Raw genomic sequence first — 19,504 nt, 5'->3', positions numbered from 1 at the left:
TAAAAACCATGATTATGTGAAATTCTTAATCACATGGATAGAACTAGAAAATATCCTCCTGAGTGAGATAACCTGTTCACAAAAGAACACAAATACTCACTGATAAATGGACATTAACCCAAAAGTTCGGAATACCAGAGAAACAATTCACAGATCTTAAGAAGCTCAAGAAAGGAGAGCATAAAGTGGGTGCTTCAGTCCTTCTTAGATGTGGGAACAAAATACTCATGTGAGGAAATACAGGGACAAAGAGTGGAGCAGAGACTGAAGGAAAGGTCATCCAGAGACTGCCCCACCTGGGCCAGCAAGAAGTACTTGTTGACAGGAGCCTGATATGGAAGTTTCCTGAGAGGTCCTGCCAGAGCCTTACTGATACAGATGAGGATGCTTGCAGCTAGCCATCTGATTGAGTACAGGGACCCGACTGAAGGAGTTAGAGAAAGGACTGAAGGTTTGAAACCCCATAGGAATAACACCACTATCAACTAACCAGACCACCAGAGCTCCCAGGGACCAAACCACCAACCAAAGAGTATACATACTGGGATCCATGACTCCAGCTGCATAAGTAGCAGAGGATGGCATTGTCTGGCATCAATAAGATGAGAAACCCTTGGTCCTATGAAGACTTGTTTCTCCATTGTAGGGAAATACCAGGGTGCTAAAGTGCGAGGAGGTGGATGAGAATGAGAACATCTTCATAGATGCAAGTGGAGGGGAGCAGGAAGGGGAGAGAGGAGAAAGGAGCTAACATTTAAAATGTAAATACATAAAATATCCAATAAAAATATCTAGAAAAAGGATAAGGACCTCCTTTGCTCTAAAGTCTAAATGATATATTGTTTTAAACCACTCCTTCCTGGTTCATGTTGCATCACAGAAGAGGAGTCAGAGCAAACAGAAGAACGAAAGGCTAGAAAGACTGGCTTCCTGAACAAAACCTACACACAATCAAGCCAGTTAAAATTTTAACAGGATTCTTAAAACAACTATGCAGAAATCCATGTGGGTGACATAATATTAACTGAAAAGTAACTGTGGGGAAACGGTTCAGACCAATTGTCTAGTGGGGATGAATGGAAGTTTTCTACTATTGCATAGTAGATTACCACAAAGTTCGGAGCAACTTTGAGTAAGACAATCTACTATCCCACATACATCAGTGTCACATGTTAAATGTTTTGAGTTTGAGAGTGGCTAAAGTTCATAATTTTAAGGATGTCTCCATATGTTGAGAGGGCTGTATTCTTACTCTAAACCTCCACTGGAATGGAGTCTACTTTTACAGTGATTAATGATCTTTGAAATATATATTTCCCTGTAGACATAAGACAGGCTCTTTTATTTTTGCATAAAGGTGGCCATGAATGCTGGATACTACCTGCAATTGTTAGAAGCCATCATCAGTTCACCATGTGGACTTTTCCAGCCTCCTTACTTCATCAAACATCTTGGTTCAGCTGAGTTGGATTCTTATCAATATAACATAAGCATAGGAGAGGTTTTAAAGTAGACTGTGACAGTTAATATTAACTGTCAACTTACGACATCTAAAATCACCAAGGAGATAAAACTCTGATCATGTCTGAAAGGGAGTTTCCATAGTGAGTAAATTTATATGTGAAGTCATGGCCTAAATATAGGTTCCAATATTCCATAGGCTGTTGTCCTGGACTGAATAAAGAAGAAACCTTGATCTGAGCTCCAGTACGGTATGTCTGTGCTTCCTATCTACAAATGTCATGCACGCAGATGACTCACACTCCTGTATCCTGAGCTGGAATAAATCTTCCCTTCATTTTATCAGGTATTTTGTCACATCAAGAAAGTAACATACAGAAACCTTTGTCTTAGTATATTGGCTACAAATGTTACAGAAGCCACTTGTACCTGAGGAGGTGAGATCATTCAAGAGTATATATATCAAACACTAACTCCTGTATGTGACATTAGACTAGTGATAAACGTGACATCATGTGACACAAACAGGATATTTAATCTACACAACACCCTGGTCATTCATGGCAAACTTAACCCAACTCTACCTCCTATGTATCACAAAGGATCAAGCCTATCTATATTCTTGGATTGAAACCCATTTCAAACTTTCAGAGAACAAATCTTTTCTTTCCCTAGAATGGCTCTTTTTTTTTTAATGATAATGTTTCCTGTGAATTCTCGATGTTTGTATGGCAATCAGACTCAACATTCAAACAAAATTTTGAGTGGCTGGCTCTTTCTGTGTGGTGGTATCTGTATCTGTGTGGCTTCATGAAAAAGCATCATGACAAAGTGTCTCAATCAGGCCACCAAGGAATAGTGATAATATGAGCAAAGGCTTTAATGCCTTTAAGGCCACTTGAATTCAATCAAAGTACATTCAAGTATTTAAATTGAACTTTTTTACATATTTAATCTTTTCTTTACAGTCCAGTCATTATCTCCTCCCATTCTGTCCTCCAACAGTTCCTCATCCCATTTCTCCTTCCCTATCTCCATGACGATGTCCCCTCCCCCATCCCCAAGCTTCCCCACACACTGCCAGGCCTCCCCATTCATTGAGGCCTCAAGTCTCTCAAGGGTTAGATGCAATTTCTCTCACTGAGGCCAGATCATGCAGTCCTATGCTGTATATGCGTTGGGGGCCTCAGACCAGCTAGCATATGCTGCCTTGTTGATGGCTCAGTGTCTGAGAGATCTCAGGGGTCCAAGTTAGTTGATACTCCTGGTATTCCTATGGGATCACCCCTCTTCAACTTCTTCTTGCCTTTCCCTAACACAGGAGTCCTGATTTCTATCCATTGGTTGGGGGTAAGTATCTGCTTCTGTCTCAGTCAGCTGCTTGTTGGACTCTCTCAGAGAGCAGCTGTGCTAGGCTTCTGTTTGTAAGTACGTCATAGCATCGGTTATAGTGTCAGACCTTGGAGTCTCACCTTGAGATGGGTCCCTATTTGGGACGGTCACTGGACCTCCTTTCCTTCAATTTCTTTTCCATTTTTGTCCCTGTGGTTTTTTTAGACAGGAACAATTCCGGGTCAGAGTTTTTGACTCTGGGATGGCAACCCCATTCCTCCACTTGATGCCCTATCTTTCTACTGCAGGTAGTCTCTACAAGTTCCTGCTCTCCGCTAGTGGGCATTCTATCTAAGATCCTTCCCTTTGAGTCTTGAGATTCTCCCACCTCCAGGGTCTCTGATACATTCTAGAAGGTCTCCCACCTCCTACCTCCCATGGTTGTATATTTCCTTTCATTATGCTGGCCCTTGGGGCTTAGGTGCTTGCGTGATTAATTCACTTATTCTGTTTGCTTGCTGATGCTTCCATCGTCCTTCAATTCTGGAAAAATATGATGAACATGGTCCATTGGATGCTAGGAATATTGTAATCCATGTGACACAATATCTGTCTTCCAGTTAATTCCAATTGAGTAGAAAATAGAGACAAATTAAGAGATACAATTGGCAGCATTCAGAAAAGAACAAATGAGGAACAGAAACAACTTAAGTGTGACTGCAGAAGTGATGACAAAACAAACAGCATCTGTAAGAGAGAACATGGAGGAGCAACTGCAAACCTGGAAATGGTCTGTGAAGATGGAAAACCTGTGAGAATTCCAGCAGCAGAAAAACAGCTAGAAAATTCAGGGAACTAAGAGGGTTGTGATAATTTAGTATGATGGCAGAACATGCCAGTCACTGCTTAGTCTTTGATGAGGCACTTTTGAATAACATGAAAAGCAGAGGTATGCGGTTTTATGACTAGCGGTCATAAAAGGACTTGACTTCAGAGACCTCTGGATTGATTTTTGTGGGAGAAAGGGGAGAATCTCCTCCTTCTTTTACTTCTCTTTCATACATGGACGCCCCTCCCCTTTTCCCTCTCTCTCAGATTCATGGCTCAGCTTCAACCTTTAAGACTCATGTCATCCCCACACTTTGCTCCTTATTGCCCTCCCCCTCCCCTCTCCCATTCTCTTCCCTCCCTACCTCTGTCTCCTTCTACTATTTTTTCTCCCTTCTAAAGGTGATTAAGCATCTTTGCTTGGGTCTTCCTTCATCTTTAACTTCTTTGAGTCTGTGGGATGTATCATGGGTATTCAGTATTTTTGGCTAATATTCACTTGTAAGTGAGTACATGCCATGCCTGTCCTTTTGAGTCTTAGTTACCTCACTCAGGATGATATTTTTTAGTTCCATCCATTTGCCTGCAAAATTTACAACATCCTCACTTTTAATAGATGAATAGTATTCCATTGTATAAATGAACTACATTCTCAGTATCCATTCTTTTTTTTTTTTTTTTGGTTCTTTTTTTCGGAGCTGGGGATTGAACCCAGGGCCTTGCGCTTCCTAGGCAAGCGCTCTACCACTGAGCTAAATCCCCAACCCCCTCAGTATCCATTCTTAAGGGACTTTTGGGTTGTTTCTAATTTCTGGCTGTTACAAATAAAACTGCTATGAACATAGTGTAACATGTGCCCTTGTGGTATGATGGATCATCTTTTGGATATATGCCCAGTATTAGTATTGTTAAGTCCTGAGATAGAACTATTGCTAATTTTCTGGAAGTTGCCAGACTGATTTCCAGAGTGGTTGTACAATTTACAATCCCACCAAAATGAAGGAGTGTCCCACTTCCTTTCTCCATATACTCTCCAGCATGTGCTGTCACTTGAGCTTTTGATCTCAGCCATTCTGACGGGTGTAGGGAAAATATCAGGGTCAATTTGATTTTAATTTTCCCTATGACTAAGGATGTCGAGCATTTCTTTAAGTGCTTCTTGCCCATTTGACATTCCTCTGTTAAGAATTTTCTGTTTAGCTTTGTACCCTATTTTTTAATCAGGTCATTTTTGTTGGAGTCTAACTTCTTGAGTTCTTTATATATTTAGTATATTAGCCTTATGTTAGTTGTAAAGTGAATAAAGATTTTTTTTTCCCAATCTGTAGGCCACCATTTTGTTCTACTGTCAGTGCCCTTTGTCTTACAGAAGTTTCTCAGGTTCATGAGGTTCCATTTACCAATTGTTGATCCTAGAGCCTGGTATTCTGTTCAGGAAATTGTCAGGTATGGGGAAAGACAGGAGAGACAGCGCAGCCAGGAGAATGACTAGAAATATGCAGCTGCCAGGGCTGGAGTGGGAAAAATCTTTAGGAAGTCACAGAGACTTGGGATGTGGGAGGCTCCCAGAAGTCAATGTGATTGACCTTAGTCAAGAAGCTTAAAGGTGGGTACATGGAACCTGCAAAGGCCACTTCCTGTGGCCAGGCAGGACCTCTGGTGGAGGGATAAGGACACCAAGCCACCCACAAAATTATCAACTCAAAATTTGCCTGTTTAAAAGAAATTCAGGGACAATGATGGAGCAGAGACTGATGCCCAAGCAATAACCATGAAACCTACCCCATGTCCAAGCGCGAATCCGTGACTTTATTAATGGTAATCTCTTATGATTGCAGATAGGAACCTAGTATAACTGTCCTCTAAGAAACTTTATCAAGCAGCTGACTGAAAGTGATGCAGCTTCCCATGGTCAAACATTGGATGGAGGTCAGAGATTCATATGGAAAAGTTGGGGGAAGGATTGAAGGCCCCTGAAAGAGATGGGAACCCCATAGGAAGATCAACAGAGTCAACTTACCTAGACCCCGGAGAGCTCTCAAATATGGAACTACCGATCAAAGAACACATGGGGTGCAATGAGGCCCTGGCAACCTATGTAGCAGATGCACAGTCCATTCTCCATGTGGGTACCCCAATAACTGGAGTGGAGGCTCTCCTTAAAGTCGTAGCCTTCTGTGGAATCCATCCATTCCCCAACAGGGTTGCCTTGACTGGCCCCAGTGGGAGAGGATGCACCTAATCTGGCAGAGACTTGATGTGTAAGGGTGGGAGAATACCTAGAGGTCTCCACCTTCTCAGAAGAGGAGGGGAGGAGGAGAGGGAGGGATAGTGGGAGGGGGCAACATTTGGGATGTAAATAAACAAATAAGTATAAATAAAAACAAAAAAACAATAACAAAACAAAAATACTTGTGTTGTTTTGGGTTACTTTAAGCATTAGTATCTTTCTTTGCAGAGAAGCAATAACAATGTTTGTATAGTTATCACTTCTGAGAATATGGGATTTCTTTCATTATATGAATTCTCCCCGTGTTCCATACTCCAGAGCTGTCATTAAATGTCATGAGCTGTCATGGCTGGAAAAGGGGCACCACTCTCCTCAGAGACAAAAACTTCTGATCCAGATGTGTCTACACAGTAAAGACTCCTTGGGTCTGAACAGAGTAGGATGACCAGTCTTGACTCCTTTGGTGACAGTCCCTGAGAAGTATGGAGACTTATGTTTATATTTATGGTAGCATTTGCTTTCTTAGGAAGAGAGATTGAGATAAAAAATTCAAAAAGAACTTTTGACAAAGTAATGCAACTGTAGGAATTTGTCTCTTCATTTCAGATTGACATATATCTATCTAAGGCCTCTTTTCGCTTAAAATTACCAAGGAGTGAGATCGTGATTAAAACACCCACAAAGTGTATATGTGAGAGCAGAGAGACAAGAGAGAAAATAACTACAAAACATACAGATTACATTTTGAATTAATTTTAATGCCTATTCATTAACTACATAAATCTTTCTTCAAATATCATGCAGTATTAAATAATCAAAAGTAAAATTTATCCCAGTTAATAATCATAGAAACAGGAGATGGAGCTTAAGAATCTTCACAAAACTACATTCCTCTGGGGACTTCATTTGGCCAGCACACATCTTCTGAGATACCCGGAGAGTGGGAGGCTATCTCAGTAAGGCTCACATAATCAGAACTAATCAATGCAGCACTCTGATATTTCACTCAGGACACCAAACACAGCACTAAACCCCTTACATGCTAGAATCCAATCACATAGGGATGTATGCATGATGCACAGCACACTGACAACCTTTATGTACTTCCCTCCACTGATAGGCTCTTAGTCCATACCATAGTCATCAGTTCTGTGGCTTCATATTCCAGCCAATTTGGAGAAGGCTGTTTAGGGTTAGGCACAGAGTCACTAGCTTAAAGGAGGTTGCAGTTATTAATTCTATTCTTCCATTTAACTGCACCAATTTCCAGCTTAGAGAAAAAAATAGAAAAACGATACAACTCCCTCTGTTATATTTCCCTTTGTTCCATACATTGCTTTTTGCTTAAAATGGTAATTGCATATCTCATATAGATTTGCAAAACAATCTTGCATATCAGTGATGAATCTAACATTAAGAACCTGCAGAACAGGGTCCATTCTGCCATTTTATGAAAGAGTATAATAAAAATGTCTCAAAGATGACCCAGTAGGCACAATAAATTTATTGAGAAGGTAAGGACTGTCGACAGGATTCTTTTATTACAATGCAATTGTAAAATCAATCTAATTGTCTAAAAGCAGGGGATCAATTAAACAAAGTAAGTTGTAATCTTGAAATGAAGCTCCACACAGCGACAGCAATAAAATAATAATATGGTAGTCGGTAGCTTGGGAATGTTCCTGCATTGGAAAGATGTTATACCTGGTGTACAAAAGCATGATCGGGCTCCAGATAATAGTGTGCACAGACCAGGAGTATCCTCACCATTTCTGCAGGTGTAGAGGGGACTTACAAGTTTTCCTTGAGTTTCACCAAGTATCAAAACTAGAATTGCAAGTCCCTTTCAAAAGTTTTCATCCTCAACCTTTTGCTTACTTTCCCCTCTATGTCTTTAATAACTTCGTACCATACATAATATATCTGGCAAGGTCCTGAAACAGATGAAGCACAGAGTCTGGTGATTGAAAAGAGTTTACTAGAAGAACCAGGACCATTCCTAAGAGTATGGGAAGAATGAAGGGTACCAGCAACAATTTGTATAGCATCCAAGATGAGCAACAGCGGGAAAACGAACAGTACCTTTGGTAATGAGGAAGTAAGGGAAAAAGACAAACCCTTGAGAGACTAGCTGCCAAAATGGAGTGGTAAACTAAGGGACCCTAATCACAAGGAGAATCAATTCTCTAGTCTCTCTTCCCTTCCACTAGAGTGTTTCCAACTCTATGAATCCAACCAGAAGTCAAAAACCTAAGCAGCTCACCCTTGTAATGCAAGTCAGCATGGAAATCTGCCAATAAAAAAAAAGAAAATCTGCAACTGAGAGATACTCCCAAACCAGCAAAGTTTATTACAAATACATTTACTGACTCATTGACAATGCATTTCCAGTACCTGGAAGAATGACTGTAGATTCTCTGAAAACATTTGATAAATAAATGAGTAGAAATGATAGCTGTAAAATATTTGTATTACGATAATGGGTTTATAATCATTTTAAATCCTTTGTGTGACTTTTTAGATTTTCCAAGTTTTATCAATAAACATTTTGCTGGTATTCAGAAATATGTATGTCTTATATGGAGTGTGTGTGTGTGTTTGTATGTATGTATGTATGTGTGTGTGTATGCACGTGTGCACATACATACACATGTGGGCACACATACAAATAAAAAAAGAGTTCAGTTCTTTCCTTAGAATTCATTATGGAGGTAATAAAAGCTTGTTGTACTGATTTCCCCAGCCCTGGTCTGGGTAGCTTCAATCACGTCTAGGAAGCACTGATCAATATTTTCTTTTCAGACTGTACAAACGCCCCAGACCAATTGCTTATATATTATTTATGCTGTCAAGATAATATTTAGACAATACATAATTAAACAACAACTCACTCTCGAGACATGGGTAGAACATTGATCCTGAAAGAATCCTGCCCTATTTTGACAAAAGAAAGGAAAGGTGTCCTTTAGGGTTTGACAACAAATTTTTAATAAAACTAGACAAGAAGCTTGTCAGTTCTTTTTCCTGCCAGAGCCCCTCACCCTTTAGCAATTCATACCCCAACTGAATATCATTGCTTACAACTTTATCTAGTTACCTCTAAATTATAGTTAGATCTATCATGTGCCAATTTGATCATTAGTCCCAAAACACATGGATAGCAGTGGCTTCTACGAAGTATTTCCCAAGGCAGACGTTGTTCTGTCAGCAGCCAAAAGGATGATTGGATGATATGAAATTGTATTTTATTACTTGACTCAAAACATAGAGTAAAATCTTGTTGAAATGCTTTGTTGCACCTTGGTTTTACCTGCCTTGGATACCAGGTGCACCACCATACAGCTGTCATTATAAAATCAAAACCCCACAGCAGAGGTGTTATCTTATACAACTACATCAGCCTCATGATAGGGGCTGCCAGGATTTTGAATGAAAAGTTATAGATACTGATTTGCACACACGGGTGTAAATTCTGTATTTTCCTTTTACCAACTTCCAGCATGGAAAAAAAAGGAACTTCTATTTCCGTTCACTGTTGCTTTCTTCCTCATCCCAGATGTTGTCCCCAGTTTTTGCAATATGGTAATTGTGCGTCTAAAAGCTGAACCTTTTTTGGATGCTGTAGAAAAATAACACCAGATTGTAAGAACGTGTCTTGTTAGTCTGTAGGAGTAAAATAAAGTAAAATGCAACTCATAAATATCATTAAATCAATTCAGGGTCTACAGTAACTTTTTAATATGTGTTATATATTTGTTTGATCACGTTATTTATCTATAACCTCATTTGCTCTATATATACATTATGTATTTGTTGTCTGTAAGTAAGTTCAAGAAGACTGCTTTCTACTCCAAAAGCAGACCTCAGTCAGCTCCATGACAATGAAATATTAGTCAAAACATGGTATGATTAGAGGGAATGAGATACAATACCTATCTTTATCCAATGATTCCTCAGACACACTCAATTAACTGAGGGGCCAAGGTTAATTTGTTAATTAAGTCCCAAGGTACTATGGAGCTCTTGTTAGATCTTTCCTGGCTCACTAATTATGGAAGGAGGTTTGGAGATGCAATGCCGGTACCTTGGGTGGAGAAAAGAATGGTGATTGGAATCAGATAGTGTGATGACCATTTTTACACATACTTAATGAGGGATATGTCTTTGTGTTGTGTCACCAATGAGGGCATCATGGAAGACAAAGAATGTAACATGAGGAGACAGTGGCAATGGAGTCTGAATGTTGACTTTGCTAAGATTGGGGAAAAGAAAAAAATATTTCTTCAGTAAATCCTTCTCTCCATGATCTGGTATCATAAAATTACTAATAACCATATTGGCTATGTTTGAGTTGTATGTTCATCTGATTCCCTTCTGTAAAATTAGAAAAAGTTATGGGAAGATCAAAATATCTAGAAAATGTTGGGATATTGCTCAGTGGTAGAACATTTAAATGGGATGTCTTTACCCAAGACTCATAGATCATCATGAAAGAGGGGGAGAGAAAGATTGTTACAGCCAAAAGAAGCAGATGATTGATATGAAACTGTGTTTTCTGGACAGGACAGAGCTGCTGCAAACATGAACTCACAGCTTCTATGACTGCATGCCCAAAACCTACAAAAGACCAAGCTAGCTACAATTCCAGCACTCAAGAAGTCCCACCCCTATCTAAGATGATACTGGCAATCAACAACTGTTGGGAAGGAGGGAATCAACTTTCTTCAAGAATGCAGCCCTTGAGAAAATACTCATACAATAGATGATGGCCCTATTCCTATACACATGCTGGCAGTACTAGGTGAATTCACTAGAATTATTTTAAAGATCACATGAAGTTGGGAAGGAAAAAGTGGTAGAAAGTAGGGGAGGGTTTGTAAGGGAATAAATGAGAAGTAGACTTGATTAAAACATACTGTATGCATAGATAAATTTCTCAAACAAGAAAAAAGATATTTTAAAGCAGATATTTATTTTAAATAAAACAGAAAACAAGCAATTGTATTAAATGAAAAAAAACATTAAAAATAGCTTGGCATTTGCTACAATAATGCATGATCTATTTAACCAAAAAAAATAATAAAAAAATAAAAAAAGGAAGAAGAAGCTGGCTGATGAATGATGGGTCCTAATGTTGCTAATACATGTCTTTTGGTTGACAACCTGTGTTTGTACTAGGAAGTCTATGCGCTGAATATTCAGCATAGAAAATAGTTTATAGTGCTTGGAGTATCATGGAGACCACAAGAAACCAATGTCATACTGGACCTGATTGGGCAAAGGAAAGGAAAGAATTCTCCTTCTCCTTCTCCTTCTCCTTCTCCTTCTCCTTCTCCTTCTCCTTCTCCTTCTCCTTCTCCTTCTCCTTCTCCTTCTCCTTCTCCTTCTCCTTCTCCTTCTCCTTCTCCTTCTCCTTCTCCTTCTCCTTCTCCTTTCTTCTTCTTCTTCTTCTTCTTCTTCTTCTTCTTCTTCTTCTTCTTCTTCTTCTTCTTCTTCTTCTCCTTTTTTTTGGAGCTGAGGACCGAACCCAGGGCCTTGGGCTTGCTAGGCAAGCGCTCTACCACTGAGCTAAATCCCCAATCCCAGGAAAGACTTCTAAGAAGAGGAAACTTTCAGCATGTATTTTGAGAGATTGTAGAAGATAGAAGTATCAAATTGAGACAAAAACAGAGAAGGCAAAATATAAAAAGCAGAAAGCCATGTGATATTTCATATTTTATGGAGATCAGGGCCAAAGTTAGAACTGAGTCCAAGTCATCAATATATTTCCAATGGTTCATATTACAAGGAAATTACCTATCCTTATTAAACCTTAGTTTGGTCATGTGGAAAAAGCTGACTAATAGTAGAACTCTTCTTATACAATGCTGACATATGATAAACCAATGATGGTCAACAGTCTTAGTAATATTGGGACCCACTGATCCATAACTCTTAGCTATTCCCTTAAAAGAAATTTCCCTTTAGCCTGTTCTCTTTGTTTATTTCTGAAGAGAAACTGACATCTTCCTGAAAGCAATGCTCACTACAGACTCTGTGTGTGTGTGTGTGTGTGTGTGTGTGTGTGTGTGTGTGTGAGAGAGAGAGAGAGAGAGAGAGAGAGAGAGAGAGAGAGAGAGAGAGAGAGAGAGAGAGAGAGAGAGAGGTGCTGGGAGAGAAGAGGTTAAGAGGTGGAGAGGTGAAAGTAATGTCCCAGCTACTGGGGATGAGGATGAAGAAATCATTTTTCTTTTGCTCTGACCACCTCTCAAAATATTCCCTGGTCCAGAAATACTTATTGGGATGTCTAAATCCTGAGAGTCCAGTAATCCTTGCCTGTTCACCTTTCTGCTAGAACTTTAACCATAGTAACATGGCTCAGCCATCACCAGCCAGATTTACATGGGTTCCATCATCACGACACAGTGGTTTATGTGCCCCAAACTACACAGAAAAGGAAGTAAGGGAAAGGAAGTTTTGCTATTTTTTCCAGGTACTGAGGTAAGAATTGATGATTGAAAGCTAATAAGACTTTCATTGACTCAGAGCATAAGAGAGCTTGATTTATTTCAGAGCACGGCAGAAAAAAATAATAATGCAGGTGTGTCTTTTGCCATAAATAATGCAGATTTACTTTGAAAATTTCATAACTTCTATGAAGCAGGAACAGACTGACTCAAGTGTATCAGGCAAAGCACTGTGGTGACAATCAATTGCTCACAGGCTTGACATTTTCTAACATCTGTTTTAAGAGTTTGAAGTTTAAAGCTACTATTTTTCGTGGTCTGAACTGACATCTTCACCAAATCCAGGGAAGCTGGGGCCTTCACTTATTCAATCCCAAATCACATCTGTGTCTCCAGAGTTTCTGAGAACAGACTGAAGAGCTACGCATGCCACAACCCCTTCCTCATTATCTCCTGAGGAAAAACAAGTACTCTCCCTGTGGTAGGAAGGCTGACTCTCATAGCCCATGTTAAAAAATGTTTTTCACAATTTATTTTTATGAGTGCTGCTAAATCAGCACATTGGTTATGTGAAGAAAAAACTGGGTCTGCCAGTGTATGTAAAAGTAGCTTGAGATCTGGTTGGTTTACATTTAGGAAATAATTACAACTCCTGCTTCGTTAGTGTGCTCTGAGGTCAGGGGCATGGAAATACTATAGTTAAACGCACTGGACTTTCTGCAAGGCATTTAACCAATATGTTTTGTGATTGTTGAATAAAATGGGAAAATGTAATAGAGGTTCATGAATCCAGAGCAGTCTTGACTGAAGCATCATAGCAGAGGTCATTATGAGTATCAAATTGGATGAAGATCAACACTAATGCAAAGGTCACTGAATTCATCATCATCATCATCATCACCATCATAGAACATAATTCAGTGACTATGCCAGAAAAATAAAGTGTCAAATAGCTTCCCATTTTCAGGGTAGTTTCTAAAGATCTAATAGAGGTAACGTGCAAAAAGGACAATTCTAGAAGACTGTACTTAACGATTGGGTCAATAGGCATCTTAGTGGTTATAAAAATTGTATCTTTCTTTGCACCAAATGACTCATTCATAATTATAACTGCAAAAAATATCACTAAAACATAAAAGTTAGCATGCAAACCAATGGGATCTAGCATGGGATCTTCAAGGATGTAAACCACTGTGTTTTGTCTTTATTCTTCTCCCTTTTCAATCTCAAATTTTTCTCTATTCTCTCTTCCCTTAAAATCTCCTGCTTTTGTGCCATGGTCCATTTTCTATTTTTATGATCCCTCTCCCACATATTTCTATATGTATATATTGTATATGTATATATTGAAGGATCTACTACACACGTTGAGAAAAATATTTACCATGCCTTTCTGAATCTAAGTTTTGCTCAACATGATCTCCATCCAGTTTTATCCATTTCAAATACAATTTCATTATTTTCAACAGCAGAAAAAGTTCCATAGTTTTTGTTTGTCACATTTTTAATCCATCCCTCTATTGATGAGTACCTAAATAGTTCTATTTGATACATATTGTGAATATAAGTAAGCATATACATGCTTATATTTTAGTAATATATTGACTTAATCCTTTCATTATGTATTCATGGGTGGAATGTCCAATCACGGAATATTTCTATTATCAGTGTTTTGAGAAATTTCTATACTGATTTCCATAGTGACCTCACAGGCTCACATTCCCCACAAACTAAATAAGAGGTTTGCCTTCCCAAAATCAATAGAAGCATTTTGGCATTAATTTTCTTGATCTCAACCACTCTAACAGGGTGAAATAGAATCTCAAAAAAGTTTTAATTTGTATTTTCCTGATGGATAAAAATATTGAGAACATTTTCAAATATTTATTTGCCATTAGTATTTCTATGAATTTAATTTTCCCTCTGATTCCTTCACTGTACAATTGATTATCTAAGATGTTTGCCCAGTTTCTGTGGTTTCTCTTGGTATTAATTTTAGTTATATCTCATAATAATAATATGAGAAACATAAAAATTATTTCTTTGGTTTTGCATTTATTGTGGACGGACACTGCCCTCTTGTTTTGAAGAGGTCTGCTGAGAAGAATATACACTCAATTTCTTTTGGATGGAATAATTTTCAGATATTTGTTTAATCTGCTTGACCTGTGATATGGGTGTACTTTGAAGTTTCTTGCTGGTTTTTACTCTAGATGACATTTCTGAAGGTATGACTATGATATTGAAGTTACCTAATACTGTATCATTTCATTGATAACTTATTTTGCTTCTTTGTCTCAAGATAGAACCCTGACTCATACTCTTAGATATTCACCTTCGTAAATTCAGTCTTACACTTCTGAAATAAGATATTTCATGATAGGAAAATGTAAAGTTTAATGAAAATTCATACGAGATATTCATAAGACAGTGACCATGTTGTAATTTATTATTATCTCTCTGTACTCATCGTCTTAATTTTTGTACTTCTCTACACAAATTATTTTGAAATACAGATGTTTGTATGATAGATGATAGATAGACAGATAGATATTTTGTCTGATTATCAGTTAACAGCTTGATCTCTTTCAATAATTTTAGTAAAATACTACAACATGGAATACAGAGTTACTCATTTAGATAAGAAGGTTTAATACAATTTTCAAAGTTCAGGATTGCTCAGGAAGGATTTCAGAAGAGTGCCTTTGTGGCAATGCTGTTAGAAATGGGCTGTGTTTCTTGGTAAAAACAATGTGTAGCTTTCTCATAGGCCTGTATTAGGGTTCTCTAGAGGAAAAGGATAAATAAAATGAATCAATATTAGTAGGGGATTTATTACAGTGGCATATATGATATGGTCTGGGTGTCTCGTCAATGGCAATCTCCAAACAGGAGAAGGTTAGAGCCCACTGTCTGCTTACCGTCACAAACCTGGATGCCTCAGCAGTCCCAAGCTGCTACTGAAAGTCTGAAGGATTTCCGGAGAGGCGCTGGTCTTCAGTTTTCTTTGGAAAGCAAAACGGTCTGCATGCCCATGTCAGTGGAGCCTGACAACAGCAGCAGCAGCAACAGAAGCGAAAAAGGATAGATTAATTCTTCAACAGGGTAGACGAACTCATGGTCAGTATATGAAGAAAGTAGATGAATTTAGCAGCCATGATACAAAAGCATACAGCCATGAATAAAACATCTTTCCCTTATCTGGTTATAGATTCAGTCTTGTTGATAACTCAAGGGGACCACCCCAATGTCCTAAGGCAAATCTTCCCTCTTTCTCTGTCTTCAAATCAATGTTTCATCACCAAGGGGCTAACAGAAGCTAAAGTGTATCTTAAAGTTAGTGTTTTTGCAAGGTGCTAGTTTCTTCTCTTGAATGTTTTTTTCTGTCATTTGTTCATCTCCCTCCACAGAAGGGATGGAATTTCTCTTCTGGTACTATGTTGGTGAGTGTCCAGTGCTAATTTCTTTTCTCCTGCATTCTGAATTCAGTATTTCTGGATGTCATCTCATTGCTGTCTAAAATTATGTTCCAGTGCCTCTCTACCCTTCTCTCTTCTCCCCATTGCTTCTCTTTGAGCTAATGGAATCCTGATATTCCCCATATGACATCGTCCTTTCCTCGGGACTTTGAAGATTGGTGACTTTCATCCGTTCACACAAAATTATAGTTGTAATCACCTCCTCAAAACACATTGGAGTCAAATAGAGCCACGTGGTTGTATCCAGAAGCCTTGCCTTGTACATTCCAGAGGAAAGCAAACGGAAGTCCCAAGGCAGTGAAAATCACTAGCTGCGTGAGTACCACACGCAAATGATGCATGTCAAAGGATAGTAAAAAATCTGATGAAGACCTTTACATAAAAATGTACTGTTTGACACCTACAGATCATTTTTAAACAGACCCATAGATGAGAAATGCTAAAGGTATCCTATGTAGGCATAGTGACTTTTCTGCTATGTCTCCAAAATCCATCACTGTTGAATCATTCACATGTTCCCTATTTAATAAATGTTTGCTCTATAACACCATAAATCCACTAACACTATTTTACTTATTTACTGTGATTAAATTGTTGTAATTTATTCCACTTTTATACCTATATTTCCCCCTCAGGATCCTAAAAGACTTTACTGCCATCCATAAAACATTTTTACTCTAAATAATCGATATTGATTTAACATCCTATTATTTTTTTAGATTTATTTTCTTATTTTGCATGAAGCTCTAACCTCTGCAGTATTTACCAAAGGATTAAGTAGTTCACTTTCTAAGCCCCTTTCAAAGATGTACCTTCCACACCCTGTTCCCTGACTGCCAGTTCTGGGGAAATTACATTTGACAGCAGTGCTAATTGTGAATTTACTCAGTCATTCTTCACAGACAGTTTTAAAGAGGGAAGTGATAAAGTGGATGTATTACATTAAAAGTAAAACGACATTAAAAATTCAAAATACCAGGCCCATGAGCAAGTATTTCAGGCAATTGAGCTAACCAGCTAGAATACCTGATAAGACAACTTGTCTCATCACACATTCCTTACACCTTAAAGCAGCAGAAGATATGAAACTAGGGAAAAATCAACAAGAAAGTAGAAGAAATATTTGTATAAAGTTAACAAGTTTCCAGAGCCATCATTTTTTCCCAACTCTTTAGGGGTAGTATTTTATGTAGCATCTGTAACAAATACTTGCCTATCCATACTATAATACTGATATATTAATATATTACTAGCAGCAGATTCTAGCATTGTGTGCCACACTCTATCATTTAGTTATGTGTGCTAATGAGAACTTGTGAGGTGGATTTATAAGGTAAATTCCTATAATCTTTAAAAATAGGAATAAATGTTGAGGCATTATTCAGATCACCTTTCCAGTTGCTCTCTTGTTTCTCTTTCCCTTTTAGTTAAAAATGCATGCCAATACTCAACCTCACTGCTGCATGCCTTGGTGAGCAAACGTGAGGAGTATTATATCAAAGACGCTGATCCTAAGAAAAAAGTGTCTCAGTTCTGTGGCCTATGGGGAATGTAATGTAAACAACCAACGTATAGAGGGTACCACATAGGAGGCCACAGAAAAATCTATAATTACCAAGAAAGTCTTAAAAAAAGCCAATTTTTAAGGCTCCTAAGGAGAAAGATAAGCAAACATCTTACAAAGAAATTGAACTCATGAACTTCATGACCCAGGCAATAGCTACCAAGGTACTTCTCTAGATATTTAATAAGGAAAGCTCAGACATTAATGGATGCATCTCTGAAAGGCTTCTCTGATGGTCTTTAATCAATATAGCTATCCATCTCTTTCTGTGGGTTTAACAGCCAATATGGGATTGAACCAAATGAAGAGAGATCAAATATTGCAAAAAAATAACATGTAGATTTTTTTCATGTCATCATTCTCTAATATATGATATATCTATAGGTATAGATTTCACATTGCAGTAGACATTACAATTAATATGATAATTTAAAATATGTGATGATATATAGGTTACGTGCAAAACTAAACCATTTTATAGAAAATGATCTGTGTATCTTCGGAATTCGCTTCCAAAGAGAGTCTGGGAACCAGTCCTTCGTAGGTACTAAGGTTCAGCCTTGCTTTGCTGCCCATGTCTGAATGAGGCAGATCTTTCTGGAAGTTTACCCTGGAGGAAATTCTATGGGGCGTGGAAAATGAAAATCAAATGGCTCTGCATATTGTGCGCACAAGATAGGCTCAGGAGTCTGGTCAGAGATCATCTGACATGTAATCAGCTCATTTTCATCTTCTACTTATGAAGAATGATTATGGGAGACACAGACATTTTTCTCAGGGAAAGACAATTGAGGCATCTGTGCTACTTCAAAGTCAGGTAAGCAGCTGAACTGTCACTTAGACCTGCTGGGAGAGGGAAAATCAGTTTTTTCCAATAGAATGACCATGAATATCAAACATACCAAAACAGGACTTATGTTTAAGAGTAGTCAACATATAATAGACTCCACGGTCATTTTGTATACTTTAATTCGGTTACAGTTTGGTGGTTTGTTCATTTTTTTTGAATGTGGTTTTATTTTGTTTTCTTGGTTTGCGAAGGTTTTATTGTATTGTGTTTTTGTTAGAAAGAACTTCAGCTAGGTAAGTAAGGAAGGGGAGAGGATCTGGGAGGACTTGGGGGAGGGAAAGAAAATGATGAGAATATATTTAAATTTAAAGGTAGTTTTAAATAATAAACATATCCTTAGAGCCAGCAGAAAAATGTAAACAGATAACTTCAGGAGGTAGGAAGTAGGGGGACCCTCTAGAATGTACTGGAGATCTGGGAGTTGAGAATCTTTCAGGACTCAGAGGGAAGGACCTTAAATGAAATGCCCTATAGTGGGGAGAGAAAACTTGTAGAGTCCAGCTCCAGTGGAGGGACAGGACATCAAGTGGAAGGATGGGGTTGCCATCCCACAGTCAAAAGTTCTAACCCAGAATTGTTCCTGTCTGAGGGAACTGCAGGGACAAAAATGGAGACGAGTCTGAGGGGAAGGAGGTTCAGTGACAGGCCCAAATGGGGATCCAGCTCAAGAGGAGGCCTGGGTCCCTGACACTGTTACTGTTGCTGTGGTGTACTTGCAGACAAGAGCCTAGCATGGCTGCCTTCTGAGAGGCCCAACAATCAGGTGAAAGACTAAGATCCAGATGCTTACACCCAGCCAATGGACAGAAGCTGGAACCCCTGAGGTTGAATTGCAGGAAAAGCTGGACAAGGCTGCAGAGGAGGGAGGCCCCATGGCAAGACCGGCAGTCTCAATGGATCTGGACCCCTGAGGTCTCTCAGACACCAAACCACCAACTAGGCAGCATACACTAGCTGGTATGAGGCCCCCCCACTCTGACACATATAGAGCAGAAGACTGCCTGGTCTGGCTTCTTGAGAGAAGGTGCACCTAACTCTTGGAGACTTGAGACTCCAGGGAGAGGGAGGCCTGGTGGAGTTGGAGTGGGGAATGGGAACATCCTCTTGGAGAGAGAAGGGGGAGGAGCTGTCGGAGTGGGAGTAGTCAGGGGTTAGCCCTGGAGGGGGATGGAATCTGAACTGTAAAAAAGGATTAAAGAATAAAAATAAATAAACTTAAAAGGAAAAAATATAACGTATTTTTTAAATGTCTCATTTGCTCAAGAGCATGCCAACTAGCATTGAGGCCAAGTCACTACCTTCTGAAAAGCTCTG

General features: G+C 38.8%; 1 long non-coding RNA gene across 1 annotated transcript in view; it reads right to left on the bottom strand.

Annotated features, from left to right (window-relative positions):
• Window positions 1-9,296: 9,296 nt before the first annotated feature.
• Window positions 9,297-19,504, bottom strand: part of LOC102549766 (uncharacterized) — a 117,772-nt gene continuing 107,564 nt past the window's right edge. The window contains exons 4-5 of the long non-coding RNA XR_015684957.1: window positions 15,219-15,344; window positions 9,297-9,470 (exon numbers count right to left, since the gene is read on the bottom strand). This is a non-coding gene — a long non-coding RNA (uncharacterized LOC102549766). The remainder of the gene's footprint in view (window positions 9,471-15,218; window positions 15,345-19,504) is intronic.

Source organism: Rattus norvegicus, chromosome 3, assembly GCF_021556685.1.
Source record: "Rattus norvegicus strain SHRSP/BbbUtx chromosome 3, alternate assembly SHRSP_T2T, whole genome shotgun sequence".
NCBI classification, from domain to species: domain Eukaryota; kingdom Metazoa; phylum Chordata; class Mammalia; order Rodentia; family Muridae; genus Rattus; species Rattus norvegicus.
This window is presented reverse-complemented; position numbering and strand designations above follow the sequence as displayed.